This window comes from Anser cygnoides, chromosome 1 (genome assembly GCF_040182565.1).
Source record: "Anser cygnoides isolate HZ-2024a breed goose chromosome 1, Taihu_goose_T2T_genome, whole genome shotgun sequence".
In the NCBI taxonomy this organism is placed as follows: Eukaryota; Metazoa; Chordata; class Aves; order Anseriformes; family Anatidae; genus Anser; species Anser cygnoides.
Window position 1 is genome coordinate 196,332,395 of NC_089873.1, and position 25,207 is coordinate 196,357,601.

Consider the following 25,207-nt stretch of genomic DNA (forward strand, 5'->3'; position numbering starts at 1 on the left):
TGCTTAAAAATGATCAACACTAGAAAAGTGATGAAGATGATATGGTGATAATTTTTTCATGTAAGACTTTGAGTCTGGAGATTTTGCGATTTGTCCTGAGACACAGTGCTGTTCCATTTACCAATTGACTTTTTTTCAGGTGGAGTGATGTAATATTGTCATTCTTCATATCAAAAGACCAGACTGGTTAGCTTGTACTAATTAGCTAAGCACAGAGAACTGTGTTACTATAAACCCAGATAAAATGCCAAGCTGCAAGAAAGTGGTTGAACATCATTGTTAGCCACTCCCCAGTCCTACCTTCCTACCTCTACGGCGGCGATCATTATCCCCGTGTACTGCAGTGCTGATATGCTATCAGTCTAGCTCTTCTCAAGGAACACTAAAATCCCTCAGGAGAAATATAAAGGTCACTGTAACTACAATGTTTCTGGCAGTGTTTCTCAGATTCAGTAATGTTGGTGGCTGTGTGTGACGAAAGTGATGAGGTCCAGTGTCACTGGGGAGCCGTACAACACAGCTATGACTTGTGAAGAGTCCCACTGGGCTGGTTGTTAGTTGCCTGGCAAAATAATGCTACTACTCAACAGCACCTAAGGGTCTCCTTCTGTATTAAAATGCTGAAAAGGAGCGAAGGAGTTGCATTCAGTTGTTTATAGTGTTTGTATAGGTGGTTCTAATAGAAGACATCTGTACTGAAGAGAAAGGGAAAAGAAGCTAATGATATTGGGAAAGTCAGATAAGCAAACAGGGAGACTGGCAAGCACTGAGCCTGAGGCTGCAATCAATTAGTTGGTTGCTGAACATCAGTTCCCTATATTATATTTGCCAACAGTGGTGAAAGATGTACAAAACCCACAAATCTATGGAACTCTCTGTTCAAACGTGTTTTAAAATGAAAGAATCTGCCATATCATAGATTCTATCACCATGATAATTGGTAGCCTTTCAGTGCTATCAACTTCCTAAATAGATCTTTGGAATATAGAGATGTGAACGCAGTTGTCTCATGTAATAAAGCTCAAACTAGGCTCCAGTATTTTAATAAGAAATCATTAGACTGAATAGCTTCGGGTGATATCTTTCTCCACTGAATTCAGCAGCAAAATTCCCTTGCCTTCAGACAGCAAAAAATAAAACCTCTTCAAGACAGATATTAAGATGCACTAATGGCTAAAAAGTAATTAATTTATTTTGATTAAATGGAAATCTATATCTACCTCACAAACATAACAGGAGAAGAGATTTTATTGATTTTTTCCTCATTGGCTATATTTCCTGATATGCATTAAATTAAGAATCAAATAATCTTTTAGAATCTTCTTTTATTCTACAGCAATATCTACCTATAGTGTTTTATTTATTTATTTACTTACTTACTGTACTTTGCAATAGGTAATTTTAAGAACACAAAAACAATCTTCTTACAAATAACCACGTAAGTAACCCAACTTGTGCTGCAACAAACTTTAAAATCCTAGGATGCTGCTATGAGCAGCGCTTACGAGGAGCTGTTTGCCAAGTGCTTTTGGGCCCTGGTTAGAGTTCAGAGATCTTCACTGCTCCATGAGTTGCCCCAGTGCTAACTGGGCATACTCTGATTTCTGGAGGATGTATTCTGTGTTATGAATTTTAACTGATAAGATGCTGACTTTGTGCTATACTTGTATGCCTCTTGAAAATAATTAAAATAAAAAAGAAATTAAGCTTTGTTGAGGTAGAGAGGTGAACAATAGGTTGCCAGCATGGGTAGTTAGGTAAATGAGATTTCTTGTGAGCAAATGGGAAAATTATACAGATGACAGTATTTGAGGCTAGTGAGGCATTTCAACTATGTGTGCTTCTGTTGGGAAAAGATCTGAACTGCCCAGAAAGTCCTTGGAATGAACTGGTGACAGTTACGAATGCAGTTGGTGAAGAACTCAACTAGAGAGACCTCTTTGTTTCTAATAGGTAGAGAGGAATTGGTTAAGAACATTGTTGTACAAGGCAGTAAGGGGTGAGAAAAGCCATGAAAGAATAGAGTTCATAGGAAAAAGGAACAGAAAGAAAAAAAAAAAAGAAAAAAAAATACAGAGGAAAGTAGGCTTCAATAAACTTAAGATTGTCTTATAAGAAGACCTTATTGGGGTTATGGAAATCTAGGAGTTTCTTGAGAGAAAAATATCAAGAGAATAAATGCAAACTATCCCCTATGAAAGAAAGACAGAAATTATAAAATTTGTTAAATTATGAACAAATAGTGCTAAATTATGAGCTTTTCATGCAGCATATGAAAAGGTGAAGCAGGGGCACTTCCTAAGAGTAGGGAAGTATTGCATAAATGTGATGCTGCAGAATCAGAAATTACCAAGGCACACAATAGATTTGAATCCAAAAGGCCATGATTGTAATAAACATAATTCTTTCACCACAGAAAAAATAGGAAAAAGAACAACTAAACATCTGTTCAAAAAAAGACAGAAAGCAATCAAAAGCTGATACTGCTACGTCTTATATTTTTTAATACTTTTTGGACATTACTCTTTTTTAAAAGGGTGAGATGCAGTTCAGTACTGCAGTAATACGTAATAAAGAAGAAAATTCAAGCCCAAGGCTTTAAGTAGGAAGAAAGAGGTTAAATATTTATTAATAAGTTAGATGTTTCAATTAGTGGTGATGCTTGAAGAATTAGCTGGTGGAACATCAAAGATGATCGAAGTCCTTCTGAAAAGTCACGGGCAATAGATAAGGATCAGGAACAAATGTGTTACTGATCTTTGAAAGGAATGTGAAAGAGTATTAGGAAATTAGACTAATCAGATGAACTTCAGCTCCTGGAAAAACACTAGGAACAAATAATCAATCTATTTGTGAGCATATAAAGGAAAACAAGGAAATTAGTAACAGTCAACATGGATTTGTCAAGACAAAATTATGTCAGAATAATCTAATTTCCTTCTGTGAGAGAGCTACTGTGGACAGAAAATAAGCAGCAGATGTCACACAGAGCGTTTAACACTGCCTCATGATATTGTCATAATTAGGCCAGGGAAGTCTATTCCAAACAAGATTATAAAAGGTGGGCACAAAAAGACTTGAATAATTTTACTGATAAAGCATTTATCAATATTTCACTGTCAGATTGGAATGATTTGTTGCAAACAGCTTACAAGAGACTGTTCTGATTCCCGTTCTCCTGTCTCACCAGAAAGAGGTAATTGATACTGCGCTTACTAAACCTGCAGGCAATAACTGTAGGATTTAGCAAGTGGAATTTGGTTGTGTGTGACCAGACCTGTGGTATTTGACCCCTTATGCCTCTATCCACATGCATGTCTTGCATTTAAGCAATACTTCCATATGAAAATTCACCATGCAAACATGTATACTGACAACTTGGGTAAACTAAATGCATAGTGGTCACAAAATCCTACTCTGTCCTTTGGAATCTTTTCTCAGTACTTTTGGATCTTTCATTATAAAATGTAGTTCTTGTAAACTTTCTCTACAAACTTTGCTATAACATGTTAATAAAATAAATTGTAATAAGCTATAATAATTTGAGCATTTGTGAAAGGTACTGACCAGATTGAACTTTTGGTGGGTTTTTGATAATCAACAGTGTCATTCCCCAAAAGCCTATTTGTAGCTTGTTTTTAATCTTCTTTATCCCACACTATCTGGCTAGACATGTGGATAACATCGTACATTACCTTTCCTGACTGTAAAAACATAAGTCTTTAGGAAAAAGTGAGATTCTTTAGCATAATGCTTCCCACTTTGATGGGTAGCATTCACAATTTCAAAAGTAATCTTTCACTATCTCCGTTATCTACTGAAAAGTCAATGCTCCTATAAACAGTATTCAAATTGCAGGAAGGAGATGAAGCATACAAGAATGTCAGAAAAAGTGATCTTAATTTTTATTTTTTTAAAAGAAATTTTCACTTTTGGAAATCAATTAGCATTTTATTTTTGCATTATTTTTCTATTTTATAGCTTGCTATGTTTACATTGCCTGCCAATAGGTGGCACTAATAATTTCTACATTAACTGAATGGCAGTTCTATTGTCTTTCAACATTATTGGAGATATTTCCTAATGTATCTCACTATTTTGTTATCTTTGGTTTCATGGTGACTTTACCCTGCTGGGCAGCAAAACTCCACCATAGCCACTCTCTCACTCCCCATCCTCTGAAGGACAGTGGGCTTAAACATGATGAAAAAAGGCTCACAGGTTGAGATAAGGCTAGGAAGATCACTCACCAATTATTGCCATGGGCAGAACTGACAGAACATAGGGAGATTAATACACTTTATTATCTTTTACTAGCAGATTACAGCAGTGTGAAACTAAAAGAAAACTAAAACCACCTTCCTCCCATCCACCCTCTTCCACCTCCTCCCCCCAAGCAGCACAGGGGAACGAGGAATGGGGGCTGCGGTCAGTCCCTGACGCTTCGTCTCCGCCGCTCCCTCACGGTCCCTCCCTGCCCCTGCTCCCCGTGGGGTCCCTCCCACGGGATGCCGTCCTTCCCGAACTGAGCCTGGGGGGCTGCCCACAGGCCGCAGCTCTTCCAGAACTGCTCCCACACGGCTCCGTACCACGGGGTCCATCCCCCAGGAGCAAACTGCTCCAGCACGGGTCCCCCACGGGCGGCAGCTCCCCCCAGACCCCCTGCTCCTGCGTGGGCTCCTCTCCACGGGCTGCAGCTCCGGCCCGGGGCCTGCTCCTGCGGGGGCTCTCCATGGGCCGCAGCCTCCTCCAGGCCACATCCACCTGCTCCACCGGGGGCTCCTCCACGGGCTGCAGCGTGGAGATCTGCTCCGTGTGGGACCCGTGGGCTGCAGGGGGACAGCCTGCTCCACCAGGGGCCTCTCCACGGGCCGCAGGGGAACTTGTGCTGCGTGCCTGGAGCACCTCCTGCCCTCCTGCTGCACTCACCTTGGGGGCTGCAGGGCTGCTTCTCTCTCAGCTCTCACCCCTCTCTCCCAGCTGCTGTAGCACTACTTTTTGATTGAGGGATCAGATTGTAATGTGCAAAAAGTTAACAAAGGCTGAGAATAGCTGATCCCCAGCAACTAAAGTCTATGTTTTACATCTGAAGTTAAGATAAATAAATAAATAAATAAATGGGGAATGACTGCAAAACTAGTCATATTTCTCACTCTGACTTTATGTATTTATTTGGAAAAGATTTTGAATGCTGTGTTTAGAATAATTTGAATAAATAAATAAACTTTTTTATTATGCATTTTTTTTATTATGACAAATTATGGATTTGCTGGTTATGATTCACCTGACCACATGTATCTATGCCCAATATTATATTTCAGGCACCAGGGTGATTATTTGTCCTCTATCTGTGAAATTTAATTACCCTGTCTTTGTTTCAGCTTTGGGGTAGCACCATTGTATGCTATTGTAAAAACTGAAAGGATAAGGCAAAGAAGAGCTGTGTGAGTGAGTTTTCTATGCAACTCTAGGAAGTGGCAGGTTTCTCTTAGCTCATCAGAGGCAAAGGCATATAAAGTTTTCACATGAGCATGTATTACAGTGGCATCTAGGTGTCACTAGCCCATGGTACTTCTTCCCCTCCAGCTGAATAAAACCCAGGGTATGACATGCTATCAGGACTCAAGATTTGCTGAGTTCTCATGTGACTCAACCTGGGCAGACATGCTGCACAAGGCCAGTTATTGTGGTTTGTGTTGTGTTGCAGGCCCAAATTGTGCTCTGATGTATGAGCAGGCAGCCAAACCCAGTGCTGTTCCAAAGCACATCTCATTTCCAAAGACAGGGAGATGAAGCCAGTTATTTTACTAACGCATCTTTCAGTTTACAAATACAATTTTTTTTTTTTTTTTTAAAGAAAGTTTAGACGAGTTGATTTTTGTCTTTAACGCTTTACACTAAAGCTCCTTCTTTGGAAGATTCCCCCCGTATTGTCTGTTTTCTGATCTAGTCACTACAGCACTGGTTTTGGGGGCATGCTGGGCTAGAAATGTATTGTTAAACACAGTTGAAACTGACATACACATAGGAGGACTACCTTATAAAGAACATTTGGCAATCAAAAGTATCCATATATATTATATAATATAAAATTATCAGAAGTATTATATATATAATACCTGCCCAAAGAGTTCAGAAATATGGATGTTCCTACCGTATTTCCCTGTGAGATGAGGGAAATTTCTATTAGGAAAGGAAAGTTGTCACCAGTTAAGCTAGCTTACAAACACCACCTGTGAAAGCCAGAAATCATTTACAGATCCTCTGTGTGCTGTGAGACTGCTATGTGCTTATTGCATCATGTGTGAGGAAGAACAGAAAAAGCCCAAATGGAGGAAGGAGAGAGGGAAATCCGGAGTAAGGACCAAACAAAATGTATCTGAAAGCTGACAAGTTAATATGAATTAGCAAATATTGTACAGACCATCTTATCATTGGTATGTTATTGCAATACTAATAATTACCATTTTCCACATGTTGTACATAGGAAATAAATTATTGCTAGGCCCAGTAAATTTTGTCTGTGAGTCTTCTGACAACTATTATTGGCAACAGGAAGGCTTTGAATATCTAGGGGTTCCTCTTAAAATTAATGTAAGGCATCCGCTTGAGGCTCTATCCAGGCATATGTAAAAACTAAACCTGTCCTGAAGACACACTTTAAATTGAAGACTTTCTGAGCATCAGTAATAAGGTTGCACTCAAAACAAGGAGCGAGTGAGTCAAAAGAACTTTGCTGGAAGTCTGGAAAACACAGATATAGCCTGTAGAAATGAGAAAAGAATAAAACTCTTCAGTTCATATTACTTTCTGGTATCAATCAGTCAGTTCTCTGGTTGCCTTTAACAATGTCCTATAAACACAGCTAAACATTTCTTTCTCTTCCCTATCACAATCTACTTCCAGGTAGACACTGACAGGCAGTGCCTTTGTTTATATGGGGATACAAAGGCAGGGTCATTTTAGGCCCTAAGGTGAAACACTGCTAATCCTGGCCATGAGTTTTTATCGTTTTATCCAGACACAATGACTCCAGGTCATTGAGGGTCACTCATCTTTCCTCCTGTGTTCTGCAACATCAGTAAAGAGCATCATACAACAAGGTCACTTCTGGTACTGTCAGTGTGTGGTGGTTTTACCGACGGGTAATGCATCCCTCTTTTTCGCATGCTGTCCTCTTGAAACATGCTCTTTTCTGTGCCCTCTTGACCTTACATATCATATTGCACTACACTGCAGGAGATGGTGGTGTCATTTCTTTGTTAAACACGTTCTGGGATACTTAAGTGTGAAAGGTGTTACATCACATCAAGACTCACAAGAATACTGCAAGAAATGCAGAGGAAACACATGTCAATAATCAGGCTAGGATGTTTTAAAAATTTTGGTACATACCCTGTTGTGAATTTGGGGCAGTCAGTGAAGACTCAGGGTAAAAGATTACCACAAATAAATCAACTTCAATTATAGTTTATTTTATATAATAATTTATATAGTATTTGATAGTTATTGGTACAGTATTTTGTGGTGGTTTTATCGTGCTAAGCAGCTGAACACCACAACCGCTCTCTCACTCCCCCTCCTTAGATGAGGAGGGGAAGAAGTAAAGGAAAGAACAACTCACGGGTTGAGATAAGGATGATTTAATTAAAGGGAAAAAATATTAATTATTATTAAGGAAAGATTTTTATTAATCAAACAATTTAACTAAAGGGAAAAAAGGGAAAGGGGAAAGGGAGGGGGAAAGGGAAAAAACAAAACAAAACAAAACAAAACAAGTAAAGGCTATGTGGAAGTGCAGAGGAAAGAAATTACTCTCTACTTCCCACAAATGAGCGATGCTTGACCACGTCCTTGAAGCAGGGCCTCAACGCACGTAGCTCGTGTTTGGGAGGACAGACGTTTTCACAACGAGAGCCCACCCCTCCCCTCTTCCTCCTTTTTCCACCTTTTATTGCTGAGTGTGACATCATATGGTATGGAATATCCCTTTGGTTGGTTTAGGTCAGCTGCCCTGGTGATGTTTCTTTTTCGCTTTTTTGCCCACCCCCTAGGAGGGTTAGAGAGAGTCCTGATGCTGTGCCAGCACTGCTCAGCAGCAGACACAACACTGGTGTGATACCACTGCTGGTCTAGCTACAAGTGCAGAGCACAGCACTGTATGGGCTGCTGCAGGGAAAGTTAACATCCCAGCCAGACCCAGTACACAGTGGCAAAGACCTCAGAGGATAGGATCACTGAGAAGGGTATAATATATCCTACATACAATTGTTTCCACAATCTGGAGAGCTTTTCCTTCTTTTTATTTTTTATTCATCTTTCTTTACCCTGCCAGTTTAGTTTATACTTTAAATATCTTATGAAGACTTCAAATTGCTTGCCAATGGGAAAAGAAGAGAAAAAAAAAAAAAAAAGGAAAGGAAAGGAAAGGAAAGGAAAGGAAAGGAAAGGAAAGGAAAGGAAAGGAAAGGAAAGGAAAGGAAAGGAAAGGAAAGGAAAGGAAAGGAAAGGAAAGGAAAGGAAAGGAAAGGAAAGGAAAGGAAAGGAAAGGAAAGGAAAGGAAAGGAAAGGAAAGGAAAGGAAAGGAAAGGAAAGGAAAGGAAAGGAAAGGAAAGGAAAGAAAGGAAAGGAAAGGAAAGGAAAGGAAAGGAAAGGAAAGGAAAGGAAAGGAAAGGAAAGGAAAGGAAAGGAAAGGAAAGAAAGGAAAGGAAAGGAAAGGAAAGGAAAGGAAAGGAAAGGAAAGGAAAAGGAAAGGAAAGGAAAGGAAAGGAAAGGAAAGGAAAGGAAAGGAAAGGAAAGGAAAGGAAAGGAAAGGAAAGGAAAGGAAAGGAAAGGAAAGGAAAGGAAAGGAAAGGAAAGGAAAGGAAAGGAAAGGAAAGGAAAGGAAAGGAAAAGGAAAGGAAAAGGCCATGAAAGGAAAGCTTTCTTCCTTTTCTTTTCTGCTCTCCATCAGACAGAAACAGAGAGTGTTCAGCTCCAGAGACTTCTTTATTCACTGATAGAAGAAGGTGTCCATTGCTCTTCTACCTTACCATGGCTGTACCTTCATCTGCATTTTTGGTTTAGAGCACTCACTATTCATGCTGTTAAATGTGGATCTCAATATTATCTGTTTTCATCCCTGCAATGTCCTGATGAATCATGAAATGTCACTGTATTCACTTTTAGCAAAAAAATCAAGTGCCAATACATTGTGAGCGCCAGCTTGTGAAGAAATCATTCATTATAAAAGTGTCAGTTCTGTATAAGCATATCCAAAGTTCATGGCAAATGCAAGGTAACTTCTATTTTTTTTTTTTTGATACATCCATTAATAGAATTGTTTTGTGATTTTTAAAAGAAATTTAAATTTCTCTTACCAAATATAACATACCAGGTTGTACTGGGTCGGGCTGGGATGTTAACTTTCCCTGCAGCAGCCCATACAGTGCTGTGCTCTGCACTTGTAGCTAGACCAGCAGTGGTATCACACCAGTGTTGTGTCTGCTGCTGCGCAGTGCTGGCACAGCATCAGGACTCTCTCTAACCCTCCTAGGGGGTGGGCAAAAAAGTGAAAAAGAAACATCACCAGGGCAGCTGACCTAAACCAACCAAAGGGATATTCCATACCATATGATGTCACACTCAGCAATAAAAGGTGGAAAAAGGAGGAAGAGGGGAGGGGTGGGCTCTCATTGTGAAAATGTCTGTCCTCCTCCCGAACACTGGCTACATGTGTTGAAGCCCTGCTTCAAGGACATGGTCAAGCATCGCTCATTTGTGGGAAGTAGAGAGTAATTTCTTTCCTCTGCACTTCCACATAGCCTTTACTTGTTTTGTTTTGTTTTGTTTTGTTTTTTCCCTTTCCCCCTCCCTTTCCCCTTTCCCTTTTTTCCCTTTAGTTAAATTGTTTGATTAATAAAAATCTTTCCTTAATAATAATTAATATTTTTTCCCTTTAATTAAATCATCCTTATCTCAACCCGTGAGTTGTTCTTTCCTTTACTTCTTCCCCTCCTCATCTAAGGAGGGGGAGTGAGAGAGCGGTTGTGGTGTTCAGCTGCTTAGCACGATAAAACCACCACAAAATACTGTACCAATAACTATCAAATACTATATAAATTATTATATAAAATAAACTATAATTGAAGTTGATTTATTTGTGGTAATCTTTTACCCTGAGTCTTCACTGACTGCCCCAAATTCACAACAGGGTATGTACCAAAATTTTTAAAACATCCTAGCCTGATTATTGACATGTGTTTCCTCTGCATTTCTTGCAGTATTCTTGTGAGTCTTGATGTGATGTAACACCTTTCACACTTAAGTATCCCAGAACGTGTTTAACAAAGAAATGACACCACCATCTCCTGCAGTGTAGTGCAATATGATATGTAAGGTCAAGAGGGCACAGAAAAGAGCATGTTTCAAGAGGACAGCATGCGAAAAAAAGGGATGCATTACCCGTCATTTTTACTTGAAAATGTTGTGTCTAAGAACCATAAAGTGCAGCAAATTACACATAAACTCAGCTATTAGTGTTGATACGAAAGATTCTGTTGTGCCAACATGGGAGTAAATAATATCAGTATAGGTGTATTCATGAATATAAAAGTTTATATGTAAGAAATAGATGCTTAGGAACAAATCTAATATCATTATAGATTGTGGCAATATTACTCGACATGTCTGGGAATGCACTGTCAAGATGAATTAGATCCCACCTTTATTCACAGAATGATGCTGTCACAGAGAACAAGAAAAAAAAAAAAAGTCTTTCTATTACAGGTTATGGCCTATTGTCTGTACCCCAAGGGCGGCAGAATGAATGACTAAGGCATAAAACAATATGTAATGGCAAAGTTAAACTGTCTCTCTGAGCAATACAATTAGAACAGGAGAGTTTATTATTGATCTCAAACACCACAGTAGAGATCTCCTCCCCTTTGGCTATGTTTCAGACTCTCCACCCTGAGAAAACTCCTGAAAGGTGGTTTCAGTATGGGTCAGTGCCATGCCCCAGTCTGTCTCTAGTCAGTTTGCTAAAGTATCAGTTTGGACCTAGCACTTCACAGTACTTATTGTGTTTAGTGCTACAGTATCTTGGGAAATGGGAAGTGGCAGTCATCCTGACCCTGAGGCAAGAGAATAAAGAGTAGCATTCCAGAAAGGGCTTGGATGTTGTCATGCTCGTTATAATAAAATGCTCAATAAGCAACAACATCATGTACAGTCTAAACACCGTTCTTTAGGTAAAACCAAACCCCGAACTGAAACCTAAACAAACCAAACCAACCAACCAACCAACCAACCAAAAAACAACCAAACCTTGGCAAATTTAGGGACAAACCCCTCTCAGTACAACAGATAAGAAGGGTTTGGTAATTAAAAACAGGATTCAAAACTGTGCTGTAAACTGTTCAGTCAGATTGGACGTGCCAGAAGCTGAAGTGCACCTGAAGCTCTGTCATTTTTGAGAAATTCCAACATTTATATTGGGGTGTACTGAGACACAACCATGCAGGCAGATTGAAGGTTCCCATAGAGATATTTAGCTTTGCAGAAATTCACACAGAGTAAATTAAACTCTTGAAGAGCCTAATTAATTATGAGTTTTGCTGCCTGGTAAAAATGACTAATTTATCAGTACATCCTTGCTCAGAAAAAAAAAAAAAAAAGTATAATCAAATGTATGATTTCATGTTTAGCTGAAATGTGAAGGTTGGGAACTAGGAATTGTTTTGATACTGGGCGTTTTGTTAAACCAGCTCCACGCAGAAGTTTTAATAATAGTATAAGCACAGTAATTGCATAGCAACAGCTAATGTGAACATAACACATATAATGGAGAGGTTTGCCTAGCCTGTAGAAATTAGATACTGAGGGTGGGATTAATCTCATCTAATTTTAGGGCTCTAAAATGTGCATGTCTGTCTCCAAGTTGGACTGTAAAAGAGAGAAGAAGGTACCCAGAGCTATGCATCTGACCCGTTTTAAGTGTCTACTGTGGAATAGTGTGAAACGTACTCCAACAGTCTATTGTTTCTTTCCACTGAGAGTTTATGGTTCTTTCTATTCAACACAGACTGCCTGGAGTGTTTAGCTGGGATGTAGATGTACATGCTGTAGGTAGTTACATTTGTTCAAAAGAGAACTGTCCACATTGCACTATCTGGTATTATTCAGAAATGTTTTGAAAATAAAATGATGTAAGAGGAATATTTAAGACTTTTTACCTTGGATCATTCCTAAGGGCAATATTTATAGTTGCCATGCTGTGAGTGCCCTGGAAACACAAGGTTGTGAGAAATAAAGTGCACAACAGTCTGTGGGGAGCCTTGTTTTAGTAAATCTCAAGTTTTCTTAACTAGTGTTTCAGATTATATCACCAAAGAATCCAAAACTCTTATAATCCTTTTAGACTGGATTGGTTAGAGATCAACCTCACAAAGACATTCATTTTTATTCAAAAAAAAAATCTTAACCTAATTCCAGTTGTGAAATTTCTTTTCAAAGGTAGGATTCAAGAAAATTTCCTCCTATTATCGCATATGTGGACAACACCAAGCTGAATGTTGTGGTTGACACACTGGGGGGAAGGGTTGCCATCCAGAGGGACCTGGACAGGCTTGAGGTGTGGGGCTGTTCAAACCTGATGAGGCTCAAATGCAAGGCTCTGCACCTGAGTCAGCGCAATACAAGCACACATACAGGCTGGCCCACGAGGATGATCTGAGGGCTGGAGCATCTCTCCTGTGAATACAAGCAGAGGGAATTGGGTTTGTTCAGCCTGGAGAAGAGAAAGCTCTGTGGAGACCTTATAGTGACCTTCCAGTAACTAAAGGAGACCTACAAGAAAGCTGTGGAGGGACTCTTTGTCAGGACATGTGGTGACAGGACAAGGAGTAATGGCTTTAAACTACAAGAGGGAAGATTTAGATTGGATATAAGGAAGAAATTATTTACTCAGAGGGTGGTGAGGCACTGGAAGAGGTTACTCAGAGAAGCTGTGTGTGCTCCCTGGAAGTGTTCAAGGCCAGGCTGGATGGGGCTTTGAGCAACCTGATCTGGTGGGACGTGTCCCTGCCTATGGCAGGGGGGTTGGAACTGGATCATTTCTAAGGGTCTCTTCTAACCCAAACCATTCTATAATTCACAGAATCACAGAATCACAGAATCACAGAATGGTTGAGGTTGGAAGGGACCTCTGGAGATCATCTAGTCAATCCCCCCTGCTAAAGCAGGGTCATTTAGAGCATGTTGCACAGTATCAAATCCAGGTGGGTTTTGAATCTCTCCAGAGAAGGAGACACCACAGCCTCTCTGGGCAACCTGTGCTAGCACTCTGTCACCTTCACAGCAAAGAAGTGTTTTCTCATATTCAGATGGAATTTCCTGTACTTCAGTTTGATGGAATTTTTTATTGTAATTGCAATATCAGCAGCTGTATTTTTCTTTTTTTTTTTTTTTTCTTTCTAACTTTATAAATTCTACAGTGAAATTGGAATTCTGGACAGAATGTGCCTCTCTGTATGTCAGAGGTAAGATCAGGTACTAGTGCATTACTGATGTTCATATTTTCTCTTTTAATGTTGAACATATTTTGACAAATTTTCAATAACATTCTAAAATTTTGTCAGACGTGAAAAAAATGCAAAGTTGTTGCCATCAAAGTCTTGTTTTGGGTTGGATCACCCAGCTGTTCTATGATTTATTGTAATCTTGCAATCATCTCTGTATTTTAATCTTCTTCCAATGAGTTCTTTTTGAACTCACCATGAAAAATGACCTTTGAGACTTTTTCATAACCTGATCAAACTATACAACCACAGCATCTCAGTTGAGATTTTATTCTCACAACTAGTTTTACAGCCTTACAGATGTACAGCATAAGATAACACATTTTGCCACCTGATATCTGATTATTATCAAAGATGTTACAGATTAATATGGCTGAAGTAACTCATAGATGACACTGTACTTTGCCGATAACAATTCTGGTACACTCTACTATATCATCGGTAACAGAAGCATTTTGAAAAATCACACTACCCAGGTTAAGAACTTGCAAGCTTGAAGATTATTTTATCTCTTGCTCTACTCTGTGCTTGTGCAGCCTCACCTCGAGTACCATGTGCAGTTTTGGATATCACAATATAAGAAGTACATAAAACTATTAGAAAGCATCCAAAGGAAGGCATTAAACATGGTGACGGGTCTAGGGGTGAAGACGTATGAGGAGCGGCTGAGGTCCCTTGGTTTGTTCAGCCCAGAGCAGAGCAGGCTGAGGGGAGGCCTCATGGCGGCCTGCAGCTCCCTCACGAGGGGAGCGGAGGGGCAGGCGCTGAGCTCTGCTCTCTGGGGACAGCGACAGGACCCGAGGGAACGGCATGGGGCTGGGACAGGGGAGGGTCAGGCTGGGGGTTAGGGAAAGGTTCTGCACCCAGAGGGTGGTCGGGCACCGGGACAGGCTCCCCAGGGCTGTGGTCATGGCACCGAGCCTGATGGAGTTAAGAACTGTTTGGACAAGAGTCTCAGATATACCGTTTGATTTTTGGGTGGTCCTGTGTGGAGCCAGAAGCTGGACTCAAGGATCCTTGTGGGTGCCTTCCAACTCAGGATATTCTATTATTCTGTAAATGGGAACTCTGGGTAGGGATTCAGTTTAACCAGTCTTTGTCCAAACATACGTTGTATTATATGGAATTCAAGATGATGTACTAGTGAGGATATTGAACCCAGACTATGTAGGTATGATTTGTTCTAAACCATCGTATAAACAATGGTGACCATGTAAGAAGAGGTCAAAATGTCCCTTACAAATGTGAGCTCTCCTTAAGCTTACTCATACAGATTATTTAAAGCAATAATAGCTTGTTATTGGTAAACTAATAGGATTTAAAATCTTTCTGTCTAAGACATTTCCACTAGCCCTCAAATAATTTTCAGAGAGATTCTCTCCATTTTTCGTTTTGTAAAGAATAAAACTGTCAGCACCATTCAAACATTGGTCTCAGTATTAATGAGAGTAGGGATGAAATTAGTGTTCTGCATCTCCTTTGTACTACCCTATTTAATTTTTCCAGGGATTTCTTTGATTTTCTTGGTGCTGCGTCAATGAAGGAGCTCACTGTTCATTTGATTATCCATTATGACCTTCTAATATTTTTCAGAGTATTTTCCTTCTAGGTTACTCTACTCTGTAAACATGGCCTACATTATTGATTCCAAAATGCATGACTTTTTTTAAGCTCTTTTTTTTTCTTTTTCCCCTCCACTGTTCTGAATATAACTGAGGAATAAAAACTTGTATTCATGTTACAAAAGTCTGGAAAGATGGTATTAGGGTAATTAGCTGTAAAGAAAGTTGCAATTATAACTGAAAATTATGTTATTCTGGAAAGTAGATTCCTGTTTGAGACACATTAAAAATATTTCTTGTCTCTTCTGCTTACATTTTTGTAATGCTAGTATGTCTGTTTTTATGACCCATGAGTTCTAAGCTTTTCCTGCCTGCCTTTATCACCCTTTCTTCTGTATGAGGAAGTCATATACCTGCTTATATAATGAAAACTAAATATCCTAACAGGTCTCACAAACTTATCATTCAGCATATATAGCCTCCTTTTTGTGTTCACCATGTTTAATACAACATAAACTAATAAACTCGTTTTAATCATTTTGAAACAGAAAGTCAGCTGTTTTACTTCAATTTGTTGCATGTTTTCCTAAGAGCTATTTCAGTTTTGTCTGTAGCAGGTTCAACTCAATAGATCTCTGCTCTAGGTTTACAGGAACAACATGAGTTTCCACAGCAGGTTTTGTAATTCAAGAAGCTTCAGTAAGACATTTCTGCCTTGCTTTACTGAGATGCAATAGCACTTCTGAATCTCAAACAATGAATGCTCAACATTCATTAGCTAGTATCCCTTTTCTTAGGAATGGAGGATATTAGAGTGAATAAGACCTCTCAGATCAATCACTCCTGTCTCTGCTGTCTAGGCAACCACAATGTTCAGTATCTTTCAATATATATATATATATATTTATCTTTAGTGAACTACAATGTCTACTGTAATGTTGATAACTATATGTTACATGTAAGAAACTTGAGGTTTACAGTAACAATGCTGCCTTTATTGATTTATTTATTTATTTCCCTAGATGGGAAGGACTTAGGGAATATTTTCAGCATATGTGATTTAAGAACACCTTTATCAAATTTTGAAAAGAACAGAATTGTTACCTGAGGGAAGCTGTCCTCTTGCCTTGAGAAAAAGAAAAAAAGTAACAGAGAAGTGGGGAGAGGGAAAATAAATGTTCATGAGATTTAAGGCATTTGGAAGATTTTTTTTTTTTAAATAAGCTGGAATTTTGTTTTATTTTTATTCTCTTCAACTTGTTCCTGTCCATTCCTGGGAGAGAAGGCATGACAACCATCAATGATCAGAATCATTCTTGTGTGAATAATGCAGCTTGGGTTTTGGTTGACAAAATGCAGTATGTTCAACAGTTTCCTTTGCCTGGATAAAATAATTCTGGACTATGGCTGGGTACTTGCAACTGTGCTGCAAAAGCATAGGCAAAACAGAAAACACAACTAAACCTCACTTAATTTTTGGCAAGGGTCTTCACCCCACCTGGGTTTTCTGTTCTTCTTAAATCTTATTCCATGGTCTCTTCATATAGGATGAACTACCCCAAAATGCTCAAAGGAAAACCCTGGGGTTTTCTAAGAAAATAAGTCTTTTTCTAAGATTCTAAGAAACTGGTTGATCTAGCGAGGTTACTGCATTGCATAGATATCATGAAAATGCAGTAACTTTTCTGAGTTGTTTGCAAACTGAAGGAGATACCATTTAGTAAAACAGTCCAGTTGCCTTTGAGCTGTTAAACACATTTCTGTGAGAAAGTAAGAATCAAAGAGGGTGCTAATGGTATCTTTGAAAAGGTACGAATAATGGACAGAAAGGAATCCTTGCTCCCTTCAACTAATTCCACAGTGTTAAAAAAGCTAGAGAGAAAATGCACAGAGAAAAGTGCTGGATGTGTTAGGAAAGCTATGCATCAATAGCAAACTGTTGGTAGAGATAATTGAGAGAGAAAGGGGCCTCATTATGAATAGGAAGATGTGACAAAAGGAAGATGAGAACAAACATTGTTTTTTAGACTGTCTAATTATTGTCATTGGAAATGGTGAAACCTTAACTCTAAATACATCCCTAAGTAATCTGTTGTGAGGTAGCATTAATATACCATTTCACATTGGTGCGAAGAAGCCAGTGCTCTAACTAGCATCTTAAATACGTTAGTCCTCCAGCAGAATCACTTTGAAATTCTGTTGCTTGAGCGAACCAGTTGATTTCAGATAGTACAACAATTTCTAATGAGGAGGAGGTGGAGAAGCCTACTGAAATATATTCTTGCAGAGAATTTGTATATTAATGTTGTCTTTTTTGCTCCCATACATGCAGTCTGTATTTCATAGCTATTCGGGAAACTTTCATGAAGACTGTATTCCTAAGTGAACATTCACAGCTGCATAACCCCTGCCTTGTTTCCACTTCTGCTAGAGCCTTTGTATCTATATTTAAATAATCAGTTCCTTTAAGTATTTCCTAGAAAATATTCTTTCCATTTCTTCATGAAGTGATGGCAAGATGAAAAGTAGAAATATAAACAAAACTGCACACTTATCTGGTAAGTATTTACTTCTGTTGCCAGGAGAGCTTTCAAAAAGAAATGTGTATCTCAAAAAGACTAGAGAAACAGATGTCTTTTGTAAAGTACTCACTGAATGAAACTAACCTTAGATCAACCAGAAAGGGAATGGTAACAGGTGCATGCTGAAATTGTCCCATGTATTGAAAACCATGGACTGCAACACGAGGAGTATCATATCTCTAAATACACACTTGTGGGTTAGTAATGAGAACTGGTTTGGTGGAGGAGCTAAATGGCTTCTGCTGCTCCGCAAAGCTGAGCTGACAAGTGATTTGTTCTACCTTAGTCAAGCAGTGTACGGAAATCAGCAAAACGACAGCTTATTGGTTAAGGCTGAGATCTTCAAAGAAAGGTACCTAGTTTTTGCTTAGGACCCTACCTTTTCATTGAGAAAATTAGGTAGCCTCATTCCTCAGGGAACCTCAAGGAAAAGAGAAGGCAAAGGTGAAAAGTGGATGAATGTCTTTTGGTCAGAGTATTTGGAAGCCATTAACTTTCATTTCAAGACAAGAGGTTGACCTGCGTATATCTTCTCTAAAAGAATAATTTTCATGAAGTCCAAAAAATTGCCATTCATCAGGCTGGAGAGTTTTTCTGCTACTGACACATTCATTTTTACTTCTAAGAACTCCATGCTGCTTCTTCAGCATTAGACATTCAGTGACACTAGTGTCAGTCAAACTCTGGTCATTTGACCAGCTGCTCACCATTACTTGATTAGTTTATGCACAGCAAGCTTGACATATTACTTCTCTGAGTGCTTCTAGTTCTTCATCTTCATTAATATGATGAACTAGGCCATATTATATGGAGAAAAATGCAGAAGGAGTGACTGGGCTGTGAAAGAATAGCCAGCTCACAATAACAGTTTATATCAGAGATTTTATCCCTTGAAACAAAACCAAAGCCAGAACCAGTCTAATTCACTGAGAATAACCTGCAGGAATTCTTGCCAGTTTGGTTCATTGCTCTGCTACCAATCCATTGTATAACCTTGGGTAATTCATGCAGTTTGGGGGTATTTTGTATTTTGTGTTATAATGGGAATAATATGATTTATTAATCTCACAGAGTTGATGTGAGGTCTTTTCAATATCAGAAAAGTGCAGTATAATTTCTGTGTCTGAACCTCTCTTAACCTCCAAAGTATTACAATGATTAAATATTGATTAGTTTATAAAAAGCTATGTTGCAGCATTTACAGCCAAGAGAGGGAGTGTTAATCTGTGGCAAGCAAGAAAAGCATGAAACACTGATGGGGAGCTGATGACTCAAAACACGGCTATATAGATCCTTTGAAATGCCTTTATAGATCCTGTGATATTTATGTCCTGATATTTATATGATCTGATGAATATATCTGGGCAGGCAGGCTGGGACCACAAAGGAGCAAAACCACATAGAAATGGCAGTGCAGGTGCTCCAAAAGGTGGATGTTGTCCTTACTATTATACGAGTGACACAACTAATTTGTTTTGGTATGAGAATGTAGAATGAGGATGAAGTCCCAGCTGTCTCTGTTCATCAGCTGGATGTTGCCCTAAGCTAGGGGCATGCTGTTGCTAATTTTAGTTTATTTTGCTGCTCAGCTCAGCTTGTGTCTGTGATTCACCTAGTCATTATGATCAGGAAATTCAGTCATTTCTGTTTTGCAGACTCCATGCATGGGTTTTTGTAAAATGTAAAAGACTAGGTGTAGATGAAAGCAGTTTCTAAATGGCATATGACTGCAATACTCACTTGCAGGCATCTGTCTGCATACAGGAAATCAGAACTCTCAATCTTAGCTCTCTCCCCTGAATAATGAGTGTTAGACCATGCAGAAACAGGTGAAAACAGTGAGTGTTGATGCTCTTAATCTAGAAAATCAGTTAAAATTTAGCCTTGAATGGCCATTAGGAGTTCTTACAGTACTTTCCTCTAACCCAGTACAGTGCTTGCCATAACAAAATAGCCCATAACAAAAAATTCCACTAAGGGGAAAAGCTGAGACTAAGCACATAGGGTTGCATGCCTGACATAGTCTTGAAAGTATGCCTTCCTGCATCTAGTATTCCCTGCTGTGGAATGTCCTCCTGAAGTGCCATGTGAATGCACCTTTGCCCCTTCAGAAATGGAAGTGCCTTTTCTCTATTCTGTTTTGTGCTTCTCTCAAAGATTTGGTATCATCCTCCACCTGGGGAACATAAATTTCCTTGTGAACCTAGTGAATTCCTTGGTCCAAGGAGTTATCAGAGGCAAGTCTCTTTTTTATTAAAGTTAATTCTGCTTTGTGTACACTATTTAAAAAGTGCTCTAGGAATTGAGAAGGAAAAACAATCCCATAAACCTTAAACTGTTTTCCATAGGTTTTATCTGTAAGTTTCTAGTCAGTATATAAGTTTTGCAACACTTTATATTTATAACTGTATATCTTTTTCAGAGTTTTTATTGCACTAACAACACAATCCTAGACTTACGAGAAAATGAAGCAGAAAAAGACCCAAACATTTTGGTTTTACAGTGGAAAGCCTGACCTAGTGGTTGACTGGAACACAAGGTATAACTTCTCGTATGGGTCCCTGCCTCTTCAAGCTGATGAAATATTGTGGTAGGGAAAGATTTTGGGAAAGCAAAGGTAAGGGTACCAGCTGTAGGAGAAAACTGAATGGAAATCTTTCCCTTTAAAGATGCTTCAGGTCTCCTCAATGTTAAAAATGTGGCTCTTGCAGAACATAGTAGAGATTTTTAGCCGAGTATATTTTATGCTGTGTCTATCTCCTATTTGGTTTAGAAGATCTATTTTCTACCTAATTATTGTGTCTTGAAACTTCGAGACTGATGACATTACTTTACATAACTTGCAGAATAGATTTCTAATGGATGCATATTTTTCTAAAGTTTTGTACATATCTTAGAATAAGACTAAGCTTTGAACACAGTTCCTTTAAATGATGTGTTCCATTGGTTAAAGGCAAAGAGAACAAACAAACAAACAAATAAAGAAAAAGAGAAGGAAAAAAACCACATCTTTTTCTATTTTTATTTTTCTATACTATTGAATTATGAATATTAAATATACAAAAACAAACAAACAAAAATAAAGCAGAAGCAAATAGACTTGTGGATTTTTGGATGTTCCCTATGGCAAAAAAAATGATAGCAAAAATATCCTTACTGGGATTTCCATATTCCAGCTCAGATATACTTCTGGAGATTACCGAGTTTATGGAAAAATGTAGAGGTCGTTGTTTATTTTTCTGAGACAGTAACTGTTCCTCTTGCAAGGCTTTTATGTATTTATATCATATTAAGCAAGAGTTCAAGAAGGAGTTAGTAGTGAGCAGTGGCCTGCCCCCTTTATTTATTTATTTATTTATTTATTTATTTTGGTGTCCTGAAGACTACTTACAGTTTTAAGTTTGTTGTACAAAAACTGAAAATTCAGGTATTTGCAAAGTTTGGACATGACTGTGTATTCTAAAGAGCATCTGAAACTAAGCCACTGTCTGTGGGAAAATATGCACAAAAAGAAAAAGAAATAAGAGATTTTTCAAGATTCAAGATTATTTTTTTTTAACAAGAGATTTTTTTACTCCCAACACTGCTTACAGATGTTTATATATATATATTTATATATGTGTATATATGTATACATATATAGTGCTATTGCCTAGGAAATTACGTAATGTCTTCTTGGTGCATTAACACTATAAATTTTATAGAAGAATTTAAAAAGACTGAGTATTGCATTGTTCTTTGCAGAGTGAAATGGCCTGAGGTTTAAGGTGAAAAGCATGTTACTGAATACACAACCCTAACTTGTTACACAAATGTCACCAAAAAGGGCAGGACACCTCAGGCTACTAGTAAAAGGATAGCAAAGCTTTCATTTCTGGATCACTGGGTTGCATCCGTCTGTGTTTAGTAGTGCCCATAGGTCATTAAGTGAGATGAATTGGATGTTGCAGATCTGCTTGCAAAGGGACAGGTATTCACATCATTGAACTGTCAGTATGGTCATAGCAATTGGCAGAAGGGCCAATGCCTCCCTCCAGTGCAGGTCTGAGCTACAATAAAGAGAGATTGTAGGCAACCTTGTACTGCTGCAGAAGTTTTAATAACTCAATCTTCTACCATTTAGTTGAGAACAATTGCTGCACTCTGGATGGGACTTCAATCTCCAAGGCTGTCAATCTGACACTCCTGAAATATTAAACTCATTACAGAGAATAGATTGGGATGGGAAACTTGTATTTGAAAGCTGTAAGATTTAAACTTAAACTGTATGAGAGGCTAGTGATGTCAGATTAAACACCAGATCTGACATGAAAAAAATGGACTTGAAGCCAGATTTTTGATTCCAGAAGTGGTCTTGAGACTACTTTTTCACCAATTTGAAGGTAAAACAAATTCCAAAACAAATATATATATATATATATTTTTTTTTGGGGTGGTGGTGGTGGTGGTGGTGGTAAACTTAGACAATTTGGCTTTTATTATTTAGAATACCAGCACTGTCCTTGCAGATTGCACCAAACACAGGGCAGGTGGAGAGAGAAGTAAACCACATTAATTACGAGAAACAGTAGCAATACTCATACAAAGACAGATCTTGGATTGTTCCACTAATGCAAATGGCAGTCACAAACTGCATTAAATCTCCGCAGGCCTGAGGCTTGGTAGGTACATGCTACTTACACATTCATTTGCTCAGCTGTTCTTCCCTGTGCCTTGAAACACCATTCACTTCCTGTGGTTACTCCTGAAATCATTCTGCATCCTGAATTTCTTTGGGGTGGTTCTTCTGCAGAAAAGGCAAAGCTGTAGGGGCAGTTTCCCAGCCTTGTTCATACTGAACTCCTTCAGGGATTTGCACAGAAGTTTCACCACTATGACAAAGCTCTAGAGGGACTGGCAATTTGATCATGAGAAAAGGGTGTTTAAAAGTGGATGCCACAAGGGATTATTATGGTCTGATGTATGCTCCTTCTGGAAAGGTAACTCTGGATTTGAAATGTGAGCTGCAAATCTGAACAATGAAAAGAACATGAAAAAGACAGCTGTATTTCAGCCTATTCTACAAGAGTGAAATGACTCCAACATCTTATATGCTCCAACTTTCTTACATGTTGTCTTTAGGCATTGGAAGGTTGCTATTTGTATCTAATAGATCAAGAACACGGTCCTACCTTTAACATCCTTTATTCAAAATCATGTAAACACACATGAGTAGGTCCTACTTTTCTTCAGTGTGTCAACAACATATCCTTGGATTGTGTATGTATGCTCACATAGGTGTTTGTGTACAAATAAAATTTTTGTTCAACTGATTCGTTACTTCTTAATGGAAAAGACCCCATTTTTATTTACTATATTATTATATTATTATATATTAGATTTTTATATTATATTTTATTTTTTAATTAATATTTGTCCGTTAGCCAATTTGTAGCGGGACAGGGACTATTTAACATCTTTGTCAGTGACATGGACTGTGGGATCAAGTGCATCCTCAGCAAGTTGCCAAGCCATGTGTTGCAGTCAACATGCTGGAGGGACGGGATGCCATCCAAAGAGACATGGACAAGCTTAAGAGGTGGGCCTGTGTGAACCTCCTGAAGTTGAACAAGGCCAAGTGCAAGGTCCTGCACCTGGGTCAGGGCAATCTGAAACATGAATACAGGCTGGGTGGAGAATGGATTGAGAGGAGCCCTGAGGAGAAGGACCTGGGGGTGCTAGTTGACAAGAAGTGCAGCATGAGCCAGCAATGTGCACTTGCAGCCCAGAAAGCCCACCATCCTGAGCTGCATCAAAAGAAGCAAGGCCAGTGTGTTGAGGGAGGGGATTCTCCCCCTCTGCTCTGCTCTTGTGAGACCCCAACTGGAGCCCTGTGTTCAGCTTTGGGGCCCCCAGCACAAGAAGGACATAGAAGTATTAGATCAAGTCCAGAGGAGGGTCACAGGGATGATTAAAGGGCTGGAGCACCTCTCTTATGAAGACAGGCTGAGAGGACTGGGGTTGTTCAGCCTTGGAGAAGAGAAGGCTCTAGGAAGACCTTATAGTGACCTTCCAATACCTAAAGGGGGCCTACAGGAAAGCTGGGGAGGGACTCTTTGTCAGGACGTGTAGTGACAGGACAAGGAGTAATGGCTTTAAACTAAAAGAGGGTAGATTTAGATTAGATATGAGGAAGAAATTCTTTACTATGAGGTTGATGAGGCACTGGAACAGGTTGCCCAGAGAAGCTGTGAATGCCACATCCCTGGGGGTGCTCAAGGCCAGGCTGGATGGGGCTTTGGGCAACTTGGTCTGGTGGGAGGTGTCCCTGCCCATGGCAGGGGGGTTGGAACTGGGTGATCACAGAATCACAGAATTGAAGGGGTTGGAAGGGACCTCGAAAGATCATCGGGTCCAACCCCCCTGCCAAAGCAGGTTCCTTACAGCAGGCTGCCCAGGTAGGTGTCCAGACGGGCCTTGAATATCTCCAGAGAAGGAGACTCCACAACCTCCCTGGGCAGCCAGGGCAGTATCATCTTTGTGGCCCTCCGCTGGACTCTTTCCAGGAGAACCCTGTCTTTTTTGTACCGGGGAGCCCAGAACTGGACACAGTACTCCAGGTGAGGCCTGACCAGGGCAGAGTAGAGGGGGAGGATCACCTCCCTTGACCTGCTGGCCACGCTCCTTTTATTGCATGCCAGGATCCCATTGGCCCTCTTGGCCATGAGGGCACACTGCTGGCTCATGGTCAACCTGTCGTCCACTAGGACCCCCAGGTCCTTCTCCTCAGAGCTCCTCTCCAGCAGGTCGTCCCCCAGCCTGTACTGATACGTCCGGTTATTCCTTCCCAGGTGCAGGACTCTACACTTGCTCTTATTAAACCTCATTTGGTTTCTTCCTGCCCATCTCTCCAGCCGGTCCAGGTCTCGCTGAATGGCAGCACAGCCTTCTGGCGTGTCAGTCACTCCTCCCAGCTTTGTGTCATTGGTGTACTTGCTGAGGGCAGACACTATTCCCTCATCAAGGTTGTCGATGAAGATGTTGAACAAGACCGGACCCAGCACCCACCCCTGGGGAACGCCACTAGTCACAGGTCTCCAGCCGGACTCTGTGCCGCCAATCACCACCCTCTGAGCTCGGCCAGTCAGCCAGTTCCTAACCCACCTAACTGTCCACTCCTCTATCCCACACTTTCTCAGCTTTGCTATCAGGATGTCATGGGAGACAGTATCGAAAGTCTTCCTAAAGTCAAGGTATATGACATCCACTGCTCTGCCCCCATCTACCCAGCTGGTGATGCCATCATAGAAGGCAACGAGGTTGGCCAAGCACAACTTCCCCTTGGTGAATCCATGCTGACTACTCCTCATAACATTCTTCTCTTCCAATTGCTTGGAGATGACATCCAGAACAAGCTGTTCCAACACCTAATCTTTAAGGTCTCTTCCATCTTTAAGGTCTTTAAGGTCTCTTCCATCATTTTCTGATTCTATGATTTTATGATTCTGTGATTCTATGGTTCTAT